The sequence below is a fragment of the Sphaeramia orbicularis genome, chromosome 3 (genome assembly GCF_902148855.1).
Source record: "Sphaeramia orbicularis chromosome 3, fSphaOr1.1, whole genome shotgun sequence".
Lineage (NCBI taxonomy): Eukaryota > Metazoa > Chordata > Actinopteri > Kurtiformes > Apogonidae > Sphaeramia > Sphaeramia orbicularis.
Genome location: NC_043959.1, coordinates 21,739,829 through 21,751,896, shown reverse-complemented (window position 1 = coordinate 21,751,896; position 12,068 = coordinate 21,739,829). Strand labels below are relative to the sequence as shown.

General features: G+C 37.0%; 1 protein-coding gene across 2 annotated transcripts in view; it reads right to left on the bottom strand.

The window, feature by feature from the left end:
- Positions 1-12,068, bottom strand: part of lrp4 (low density lipoprotein receptor-related protein 4) — a 274,143-nt gene that overhangs the window by 95,477 nt on the left and 166,598 nt on the right. The window lies entirely within an intron of this gene.

Here is a 12,068-nt window from a genome sequence, read left to right as displayed (position 1 = left end):
GGCAACCGAATGACAGACAAGACATGGATAATATGTAAGCACTGTAAGAAAACAGTACCGCAAACCACGGCTAACACGAGCACTATGCAAAGACACATACAGAACCACCACAGCTCGCTTCTAAAGTCCACTGCACCTGTGATTAAAACGGCTAAAGCCCAGACAACACTGACAGACACCTTTGTAAACTCCCAGAGTCAAGCGCCAGAACCACGGCAATAACGAGAGACATTGGCGTTGGCATTGCAGCTGATATGAGGCCATTTTCCAATTTTGCACATATTGTTTACATTTTAATTTAAATTGTGGAAAGAAGTTCAACAGGTAGAAGCTCATGTTTAGGTCATGCATAGATGCAAGTTATAAAACATTTTAAAATGCACCTACATTGTTTTGTAAATAAAAAAGTCTGTTTGTCTAGTCATACATTTTGAAAGTAATTTGAAATATCATCTCGTTCTCCTGAACCCAATATCGTGTATCGTTTCGTCTCATGAACTGAGTGTATCGTCACACCCCTAATAAACATACAAACATATTTAGAGGTAAAACCTTTAAAATCATTGTCATGGATTAAAAAATAAACAAATCAATGTTGAGAGAAACTAAGTAGAAAACATCTGACATTTGTCTTTATTGTTTTGTATCCCAGACTCTTGTTACAAAAGAAACATCTGAATTCAACGTGTCCCATTACTTTTGTCTACATACTATATCACCAAACCAGGACTGTGACTGAGAATAACTACAAATTAAGGCCCATATTAATGACCCTTAACTTAATCTAGAGTTAGTGGAGTATTTTTACACTGCAGTGCTTGTACTTTTACTGAAGTAAACCTGACCCTTCCTCCACCGCTGCTCCTTTATGTCATGTTCTTATATTACAGACTTCACCGAGTCCAATTTAAGACTAATTAAGACCTTTTTCACACCACATCCAGCCTATAATGTGTCCAAAGTAAACAGTTATTAAAGGTATTAAAGTATGATGGAAAACAAGTGGGAACATTACGGCCCACGGTTTGTTTTTATTGCAGTTCATTTGGAAAGTTCTCAGACCCTTTAGAGTTTTCCACATTTTGTTATGTTTCAGACTCGTGTTTTCAGACTCATTTAACCCAAAGGAGCTCAGACGTTTCTGCCAAGAAGTGTGGGATACACGTCCAAAAAGAAAAGTGAACTGAGCTCGGGGGATCATTCTGCCAGAGGGGGTTTTAATAAGTACCAAATCAAAGTCTTATATATCAGAATTTTTTGTAATAAATTAACAAAACAGTCCAACTTTCTGTTTCTTGCTTTGTGATTGTGGAGTCGGATTTGGACCCTGACTGGAATCTATTTATAGCGGAATCTGAAATGAAACAAAATGTGGAAAACTTGCAAGAGTCTGAACATCCTGGATGTGCTGTAGACCTGGTCTTTGCTGCAGTTCTCAGCACGAAAAAATAAGTACGATTACAGTCAAAAGGAAGTAGCTAATAACTTTAAAGACTTCACTTAAGGGAGTGATATTTTGTTTTTATTTTTTTTAATGGAATTATGCATTTTAAAAACCCATTAAATTATGAAAATATTTACATTAACAAACTATACTTTAACAATAAAATATGAACAACCTGAAATGTCTAAAGAAAATTAAGTGTAATTCTAAAGGAGTGATATTTAAATGGAATTATGCATTTTCAAACATTTCCCTGTGGTCTACATAAACTGTAAATGCTATACTTGGGTCTGAATTCTTCATTAATTCAACTCCACAGGTCCATCTTCAACCCTATTTCTGAGTAATGACACCAGAAAGGTGGTTTTGAGCGCTGGCTCTATAAATGCACATGACCCCACCCCCTCCAGGTTGTTTGCTGTGTTGCTCTGTCCTGTTCAACCAACAACTGAATATTTTAGGTGATCGGCTCGAAGTTTGGACATATTTTCAGTATGGACTACAACCGCTGCTGCTGATAAACAATTATGTCGTACTCGGAGAAACGTTCGTCTGAAGTCTTGACCTTATATGTGCAAATGTCGTGACGTAACTAGTTATAAAACATAAGAAATTAAGCAGGAAATAAAACAGGTTGTAGAAATCCACTTGATTTTTGCCGAAATGAAAATAAAGATAGCTTTGCAGCATCTGGAGGGTTCAAATTCAAACTTTATGAACTATTAGGGTCCAAATACACAAATAAATGTAATAAAGACTAACTAAAAAAGCTCTCGGAGAACGCAGACCTCCGCCAAGGCAGATCAATCCCCCCCATCACCACCAAAATCTTATCATTTGTTACTTGTGCCAGTATCAACTTTTTCTGAAAATTTCATCAAAATCTGTCCATAACTTTTTGAGTTATCTTGCTAACAGACAAACAAACAAACAAACAAACAAACAAACAAACCCGATGAAAACATAATCTCCTTGGCGGAGGTAATAAAAGTGGGTTTAGCAAAATATGACCCCTTTAAATGTCTTTTTTTGACCCAATAGCAAATCCAAAACCCAAAAGTTATCGCCACAATTTATCACAGGTAAAAAATTTTTCTTGTCAACGATAAAGTAACTACAACTGATACATGTGATGCAGATTTTTCTACAATATTTAATGTGTAATGTGGTGACATACAAGTGTAACTCCAACCTGATCTTTATCACTACAATCCTCCGCCACATTTTTCAACAGTGTTCATGCTTCTTCACGTCTGCAGCGTCAAAGTAAATGTGTGTTTTACAGGACAGTTCACCCGCAGACACCAGATAAAACATTACATTTGTCATTTGCGGCGGCGGTTTCCATGACGCCGGAATACAAGTCACTTCCCCTCGTGAACTTTTCAGCCCCGTGTGACACTGAGCGTTTCGGTTCCAAACCCTTCGTTTTTCCGACCTCTCCTTCAAACACACCACGCACGGGCCGATAAAAGAGACTGAGCGGATTCCAAAAAAAAAACACACACAAACACAGAGAAATCGATGGTGAATCCTGGTCATGTTGGCCCCGGGCGGAGTAAACAGGTTCGTCAAGGAGAAGCGATGATGGATGGCCCCGAGCTCCAGGGAATCTATAATTTATCTGAGTGTGCATGAGTGTCAGACAGGTGAGACAAACACAGACAGAAAATCTGAATCTCTGTCAGTTAAAGCCACAAACGGCAGTCAATGAATCCATGAGTCAATCCAAATCCAATTAACAGGCAGCTGCTACCACCAGGCTTTTAGGCTCACATGTAATCATTACAGTTTGGAGCAGGAGTTTACATTTTCCTGTTTTATCTAAATGGACAAAAGTATTGGGACGCATCATGTCTACAGCTGTCAGATGTCCTGTTCATGACGCTGATTTTAGCGAAGGACGATCTGATGAATATTTGTTTAATATTTTGATAGTGGCCTGCGAATAAGCACTCACCAGACGATGATTGTTTCCTGAACCCCCCTCATACAGGAGCGGAGAGATATAGTGAATGACATTTATTGAATGGAAAGGATAACTTTTTCTCTTCGTCTTAAGAAAACTGTTTTGTTTTTGTTTTTTTAAACTCTGGACCAAATGGGTTGAGTATATTCAGTCTTTACAACCAGATTTTGTGGAAGCCTGAACTGTAACTCTGACTTTACCTTATTCTCACTGTTTTTGCCTTTATTATAGTCTTTAACCTCATCTAATCTCTTCTCCCTGATTCTATTTATTTTGTCAATTTGTACACATGTTTTCTCTCCCAATACATATAAAGTTACTGAAATTTATAAAATATGTGCATGGCAGTGGGTCCAAAACTACTCCTGATATTATACATGTCATGCTCTGTAATATTAACTGCTATTCCAAAATAAAAAATTAAATTAAAACAAAGATGTCCTGTTCATACTGATTTCAGACATAAACATCCAAATGTCCTTAAAGTTTAATAGGAGATTTTTCTTCCTAAGTGAGATGTGAAGGAAGTAGATGGTTAGTTGTGGTAAAAATTGTTATTTAGAGTCACAGGATGAAAAATATTTTCCAAATTTAGAGGAAGAACATTTAAAATTAGGGCTGTGCAATTAATCGAAATTCAATTACGATTTCGATTATTACACGCAACGATTACAAAAATTATGTAATCGAGAAAAAACGATTATTAATTTTGAGTTGTTTAATTCACGCGCACGCAAGCTACCATGAGCTGCTCTGCCCCGCCCCCCCTCTAAGCTACAGCTGCCTGCTAGCCGGCAGGTCCACCCCAAGAGGAAAGTTGTACCTAGCAGTCTGGAAAAATAGCAGGAGAATCCCAGCAGAAGTGCTTGGTAAACAAAAAAGGCAAGTCACATTCAATTGTATGGAATCACTTTGGGTTTGATGAAGAGCAAAAACCCATTACGTGCAAAAAGTGTTTCGTAGTTGTGTCCGCACCGACCGGTAACACAGCAAACCTTTTTAACCATCTACAGTTTAACCACCGCCACCTTTATCATAATCTTACGAAAAACTAAAACACATAAAAAAAACTCCGCCTACAACTTCGTCTTATATGCAGTCTTCAGTCTCCAAATCTCTTTACGCTGCAACTCCCGTATTAACCTAACTGAAACCTCATGACACGCCACTGAATTTACTATGTTTCATACTACACTGAACATACTTGAATTTATAATTTGCATTTGACATGAGTTTTTTTTTTTTTTATTGCTCCAGTTCTATGGCAAGTCTAGAGCAGTTTAATTCCAGTGCACTATTTGTTTACAAAAGGAAACATACTTGAATTTACAGTATACTTATTTGCATTCAAAGATTTTTTTGTTTCGTACAAAAGTGAACATACTTTGTTTTAATGGTTAAAAGCTTTATTTATATTTAAAGAGTATATCTTACATTGTTTTGCAAGAAAAAAATAAACAACTTTAAGGTTAACAAATAATTGTTTTTAATAATCGTGATTTCAATTATTGCTAAAATAATCGTGATTTTTTTTTTTTTTATAATTGAGCAGCCCTATTTAAAATTATTGTCAGAAAAAACAAAAAACAATTTCAGTGCTGAGAAATTAAGTAAAAACCACTTCTGATGCATTTTAGAGCAAAGACAATGTAAACAAAGCTAACCAATGCAATACATATTTATCTTAATCCCACGAAATTATTTTAGCAATTTAGAGGTACAATACTGATATTGACCAAATAAGCAAACAAAACAACAAATATAAAACTATATTATGCCATTAGTCATTATTGTTTTGTATCCCAGACCCCTGTTAGAAAAGAAACACCTGAATTCAATCTGTCCACATACTTTTGTCCATTTAGTGGAATTTGTTGGGTCCTGGAGTGACAGTTACCTAAAAAACAATGAAAATGGCCTGTCACAGTTAAACAGCCTGTCCAAAAGTTTAAATTTATGAGTAATTTCCAAATAAAATCATGCAGATGTTCCTGACTTTACCTCCCTGCTTATGTTAACTGATGGAAAAGCAGCCAAATGCATTTCACTCAACCATTTATTACCATAAAAATGTAGAAAAAGTGATGAAAAATGTACTTTTGCATTCTTAAATAATCCGATACACAACTCAGCCAAAAAGACTCCCCTCCTGGATTCAACTAAGATCCTTTCATTACAGACAACTGCACAAAAAATGCACTATAACTATATACAAGTTGATACTGTGTCTTTATGTATACAGAGAGCGTTTCAGTTTATAGAACCATAAAGAATGGACTGTGTTTCAATGGAAAAAGGTCATGTGGTCTGGTGACTCTAGACTGACCATGTTCCAGAGTGATTACCCATCATGCCTAGCATCTCCAGTACAATCCTGTGGGGGCAGTGTTAGGATCTGGGCTTGGTTCATTTGGTCAGGTCTAGGTTCACAACGTTCCGTGTCCATAACATGAAATCAGCTGAATATACTGAATGACCAGGTCTGAACATCTATGGAGTTTTTCTTTGCCAATGAAAGTGACATATTCCAATAACCTTTTCTTTTAACATATAGACCATTAGTCAATATTCAATTAAATTAAAATACCGCAAAATTAAATTAAAAAAACAAATCCACCCTGTTTAGATGTTCAATCACCTTAACCCTTAAAGACCCGGGGCTACTTTTGAGGCAGTCCCACAATCTTTTTTTCTCTTTTCTTAAGTAATTGATCACCATTTATTGTAATATTATCCTCTGTATTTTGCTTTTTCAGTGAAAATTAGGTGATGTTCATAAAAGCTCAATGTAAAGTTGAGGGTGATTATGTCAGAAACAGAAACAAATTGAAGAAAAAGTGACTTTTTCAATAAAATGGGTCTATAACTGAACATAAAACAAGTGTCTACATCCACTGTCACTGATCCAACTCCATTGCTTTTACTGGTGAATCACTGTTGTTGAAGATGACTGTTTCCATGGTAACTATGGAGCCTCTGAACATCCGAATGGTTCATATTTGATGACCATAAAAAGATGACAAACTGTATTTTAAAGCAGTTATTTCAACATATTCATATGTTTAGTGGTTCAGAAGTTGTTCAGCATTTTAGATCAATAGATGCTTTTGGTCACCAGTAGCTGTTTGGGTCTTTATGGGTTAAAGCTGATTGTCGGACTGGTGTTTTGTAAAAATAAATTAGTCGTATCAGGCCATAATTTGTGTCATATCTGGAAAATCTTGGTCTTAGTCTTGGTTTCGATACACTCTGGTCTCAGTTATGATGTGGTCTCGGTTTAAGTCTTGACTACAACACTAAAACATACAAACACATGTGTGTATTTTATAACGTCAACCTGATTTGAATAGATTGACCTATTGATCTAATCTACCCAGTTGAGCTGTTTGAGTCCAGATTGGACCAACAGTCAATACCAGTATTAGATCAATACATTCTTAATTGTGTCCTATGGATGAGGGCATCGTCATCTTGGAGGAGAAAACTACAATCAGGGTTTCACCTTCATTTGTTTCTCTGTCAGTTTGTGTCCATGTTCTTTGGGTTTGATGTTCCTTTAACCCTCAGAGACCAAAAACATCTACTGATCTAACATGTTTAATAACTGTTAAACCACACATCCTATCAATACATGGAAATAAGTGGTGTAAAATGCAGTTTGACGTCTTTTGATGGTCTTTAGATATGACCCATTTGGACGTTCAGAGGCTCCGTAGTTATCGTCAAAACACCGTCATCTTCTACAGCATTGATTCACCCGTAAAAAAGTTGGATCAGTAGTCGCTTTCCACTGACCCTCAAATTGTGCAAATATAACTTGTGCATAAAAATTTTCCAAATGGAAAAAGGGCAATTTCGCTAAAACTCTCATTTTTCGATAAAAAAAAAATTGTGCTGGCAAGAGGTTGTTTTTCGGATGTAGCACAATTAGTATATCACACAAAACTGCAATGGAAAGACCTTTTTCCGCAACTAGAGTCATGTGAACAAAAAAAAACAGATGTTGATGGACGTTACAACGAGTGAAGAAGAAGAGTTTTAAAAGAAACATGGCACGGTATGTGTGGACACACCAGGAAACTAAATCGTTTTTTAATTTAGTACGGGATAGTGGGGTAATATATAATAATAATAAATATATCTGTAAATCACCACGATATTTATGTTTGTCGCCATGTTTATGGAATGACTTCTTGTGTCATCTTGCGATAATAAATAAACCAATCATCGCATTTGTGATTTAATGGAAAAACCGACATTACACACTTCTGTTTTTTTTTATATTTAGTAAATAACGGTAAAATTTTGAGCAGGCGTCCAATAGAAAAGCCACTATTGACAGTGGCTACAGATGCTTGTTTTTAGGTTCAGTTAATATATTTTCATTGATAGTATATTCTTCTTCAGTTTTCTTCAGAGTTTTTATGAACATCTACATCATCAGGGAAACAGATACAGGAAAATACCTAATTTTGACAGAAAAAAAATGCAGAGGATAAAATGACAAATGACTTTAGAAAGGATAAAAGTGGACTTTGAAAGTCATTACAGTTTTTCAAAGGTCAAATGACAGCATCGGAGTAGCACGTTTTAATGTCCAGTTAATGACAGATTTTACTGAAAAAGTGCATTTTTCTTCAGTTTTCTCAATGTTGATATAATAACCTTTGAATTTACTCTGAGCTTCTATGAACATCTACATGATCAATGAATTAAATATAGGAAAATACACTGAAAATTGTAAAATGCAGATGATAATTTTTTAACAAATGTTGATAAATTACTTAGGAAAGGTTAGATGTAGAAGGAAAATCATATAAAAGCCACCACCAGGCTAGTTCTAGGTCTTCAAGGGTTAAGATGATCTCCAAACTGCCGTTAACGTGAAGAACATGCACTTAACCTGACCCTGGACACTCCCATCTCCCCAAAAAAATAAAAAAATAAAAACCAGTCGCCTACAGGCTCGTCAGAATTAAAATTTAATTAAACCCACAATCGACAAATCCACTCATTTAATGTATTATTCAGTTTATTGGAAGAGAATTCGTGCCTTCCTGTACGAGTCTCTCCCATGCTCCCTCTCTACCTCCCATCAGCGAGGTAAACAGACAGAGGTCAGAGGTCAACAAGCCCTCAAGATGCTCATCATTCACTCAGCAGCCAAAACGTCAAAGGTCAAAGGGCGCAGGGAGTCATTACCAGGCCGCCTGCATCCGAGCGAATGAGTGAGCGAGCGGCCTCTCCGACTGTGAAATGTCTCCGAAACGGCAGGAATTCAGAATCCACGCTCACGTTCAAGCACAAAGATGCCGGGGTAGCCGTCTCAAAATAAGCCGTCTCCAAATAATCAAGAAAGACAAACCTGCTGCGAAAATGGGAAAACGCCACGAGTTGGAAGACGGGCCGGCGTGAAGAAGTCAGGAGGAAGAAACAGGGAAGCATGAAATAATAAGTAGTTTGGGGAAATGGGGAGGGAGGCAAATTTACTGGGCATGAAGATGAAAAATTCATAGCGGCACTGAGCAGACAGACAGACCCCCCCCCCCCCATAGACCCCTCCCTCCATCACCCCCCACATCAGGAAGTGGTTCAGAGACTGTGTGCTGATACTGAATGTGGGTCAACAGAGCAACAGAGGCAGGAGGGATGAAACAAAGAGCCACCATGTACCTGCAGTCAACAGGCAGGGCAAAGAGTCAACTCTGATTTAATTAAAGCTGGTATTGACCTGAACACACACCAACTAAAATATGAGATTATTAACCCTATAAGGACTACCATTATAACAGGCCGCCTTGATTTCTTTATGTTGTTTTAGCAATAAAAGTGTCAGAAAATGTCTTTTTTGCACCTTTTTTCAGGAAGAACTTGGCTCTCAATATCTGGCCATTAATTATATTTATTATATGGAATAAATACTTAAAACAGCGTGTTATAGAAAAAAAAGGACTTGATTTTATTTATTTATTTATTTTTAATCATGTTTATTATGAAAAACCTACTGTAAATGTGCACAACAAAACTTTATGAGATTATAGTAATAAACTTTCAACTATTTTGCATGTGCTCAAACATTTTAGTTTGTCTAGATCATTCTGTGTCCATGTGCTTATTTTTATTTTTAGTTCTTTCAAGTCATTTTTATCCTGTGTGATAGTCTCTGTTCACTTTCTGTCTAGTTGTAGACAGAGCCCGTCATTTCACTGACGAAAAAAAAACGGTCATCTGATTCTTTTACAAACACTACATGTCTTTCTGCCCTGGCTAGCTCTCTGCATATATTTACATATAGATATATAAATACACGTACATTTCTATAATATTTACAGCTAAAATACAACTATCAATGAACTACACCAACTGGAAAAATACAGATAAAGAAATTGAAAAACAAAACACTAAAAGTTGACAAAAACACAGCAACACACACTAATAGAAGACTCCAAACCCACACTATCACTAAGATGTGCAATTATTTCCAAGAATTCTCCACAAAAACACTACTGAAACACTGCTAAAATTAATAAGTATCACTCACCAACTGCACTCTGCTGCTCTCTGCTCCGCCCACTTCCACCCCTCCCCCTCAGCCAATGCAGACATCCACCCTCATGTGTCATATAGCCATAGAAAGCTCTGAACCTCAGCTTTCAGATGCACTTTGAATTTTTTCTATAGCACAAAGGGTTAAGGAGTTTCTGAATGACGTGAATGCAAAATGTGGCACCGGAGCCACAACTGTCTTAAAGGGGTCATATTTATCTAAACCCACTTTTATTACTCTTTGGTACATTTATTTGTGTATTTGGACCCTAATAGTTCATACAGTTTGAATCTGAACCCTCCAGGTGCTGCAAAGCTATCTTTCTATTCATTTGGGCAAAATTCTCATTTGCATTTAAAGGGCCAGTGCTCAAAATGACCTTTCTGGTGTCATTACTCAGAAATAGGGTTGAAGATGGACCTGTGGAGTTGAATTCATGAATAATTCAGACCCAAGCATAGCATTTACAGTTTATGTAGACCACAGGGAAATGTTTGAAGATGCAGAATTCCATTTAAAAAAGCAAAATATCACTCATTTAAAAGAGATAACCACATTTTATTAGAAACTGGGGATGTTCTGATTAATAACATGGCTGTGGATCATCAGAATGTCTCAGTTTGTCTTGGTTTTGGTCCTACATACTGTATGTTTAGACTTTCATTCATGCTGCTCTGTTTCAGACCAACTCGACCTTTACATGTCGACACTGAAGGGCTATAATGTTCCCATGCAGAACGCCGTTGCACCCTGACAGCTTTCTGATGGATAGGAGTCAGTTTCATCATACATCAAGTGCATTGAATAGAATGGGATTAAAAAAAAAAAAAGTCAAAGGGAAGGGGTGGACAGGAGCAAAACATAGGCAATCACCCGGTGTTTCATTCATCTAGGGCTGAAAACAAAATGGAAACTAAATGAGAACTACGACAAAATCAGAAAGTACAGCTGTGTTCTTGTCATATATCTTTGTAACGACTTTAATTTTGCAATGTCGGTCATATTATTTTGGTCTACTTGCACTTTTTTCAATCATTTCATTAGAGTTGGGACAACACCAGTGGGAGCTTGAACTGGGTGGGTTTAATGAAACTGGCTGAACCGACATTTGTCATTGTAACAGGTTGTGTTAAAGGAGTGATATTTTGCTTTTTTTTGTTTTTAAATGGAATGATGCATTTTCAGACATTCCCCTGTGGTCTACATAAACTGTAAATGCTCTGCTTGGGTCTGAATTCTTCATTAATTCAACTCCACTGGTCCATCTTCAACCTTACTTCTGACTAATGGTTTTGAGCGCTGGCCATTTAAATGCACATGAGCCACATCATGCTCCGCCCCCTCCAGGTTGTTGGCTGTGCTGCTCTGTACCGTTCAACCAACAACTGAACATTTTAGGTAATCAGCTCAAAGTTTGGAGATATTTTCAGTATGGACTACAACCGCTGCTGCTGATAAACAATTATGTCGTACTCTTAGAAATGTTCATCGGAAGTCTTGACCTTATATGTGCAAATGTCGTCACATAACTCGTTATAAAACGTAACAAATTGAGCAGGAATTAAAACAGGTTGTAGAAATCCACTCGATTTTTGCCAAAATGAATATAAAGATAGCTTTGCAGCACCTGGAGGGTTCAAATTCAAACTTTATGAACTGTTAGGTTCCAAATACACAAATAAATGAACCAAAGACTAATAAAAGTGGGTTTAGCAAAATATGACCCCTTTAAATAATAAAGGGACCTATGACAGACCTGATGATGACAGTGTTTTGGTGCCAAATGCAGCTTATTTTGCATCAGTGATAAGTAACATGACAACATGATGAACATATTATTGCGCTGTTATGAATATGGATGCACTGATTGCTAAACCAGTCTGTTGTGGTCAAGAGGGAGCTAAGCCAGAAGGTGAAGCTCTCAATTTACATGTCGATCTACGTCCCGACCCTCACCAATGGTCATGAGCTCTGGGTAAGAACGAGGTCGAAAGTACAAGTGGACGGAATGAGTTTCTTCCGCAGGATGGCCAGGCTCAGCCTTAAAGGGGTCATATTTTGCTAAAACCACTTTTATTAGTCTTTGGTTCATTTATTTGTGTATTTGG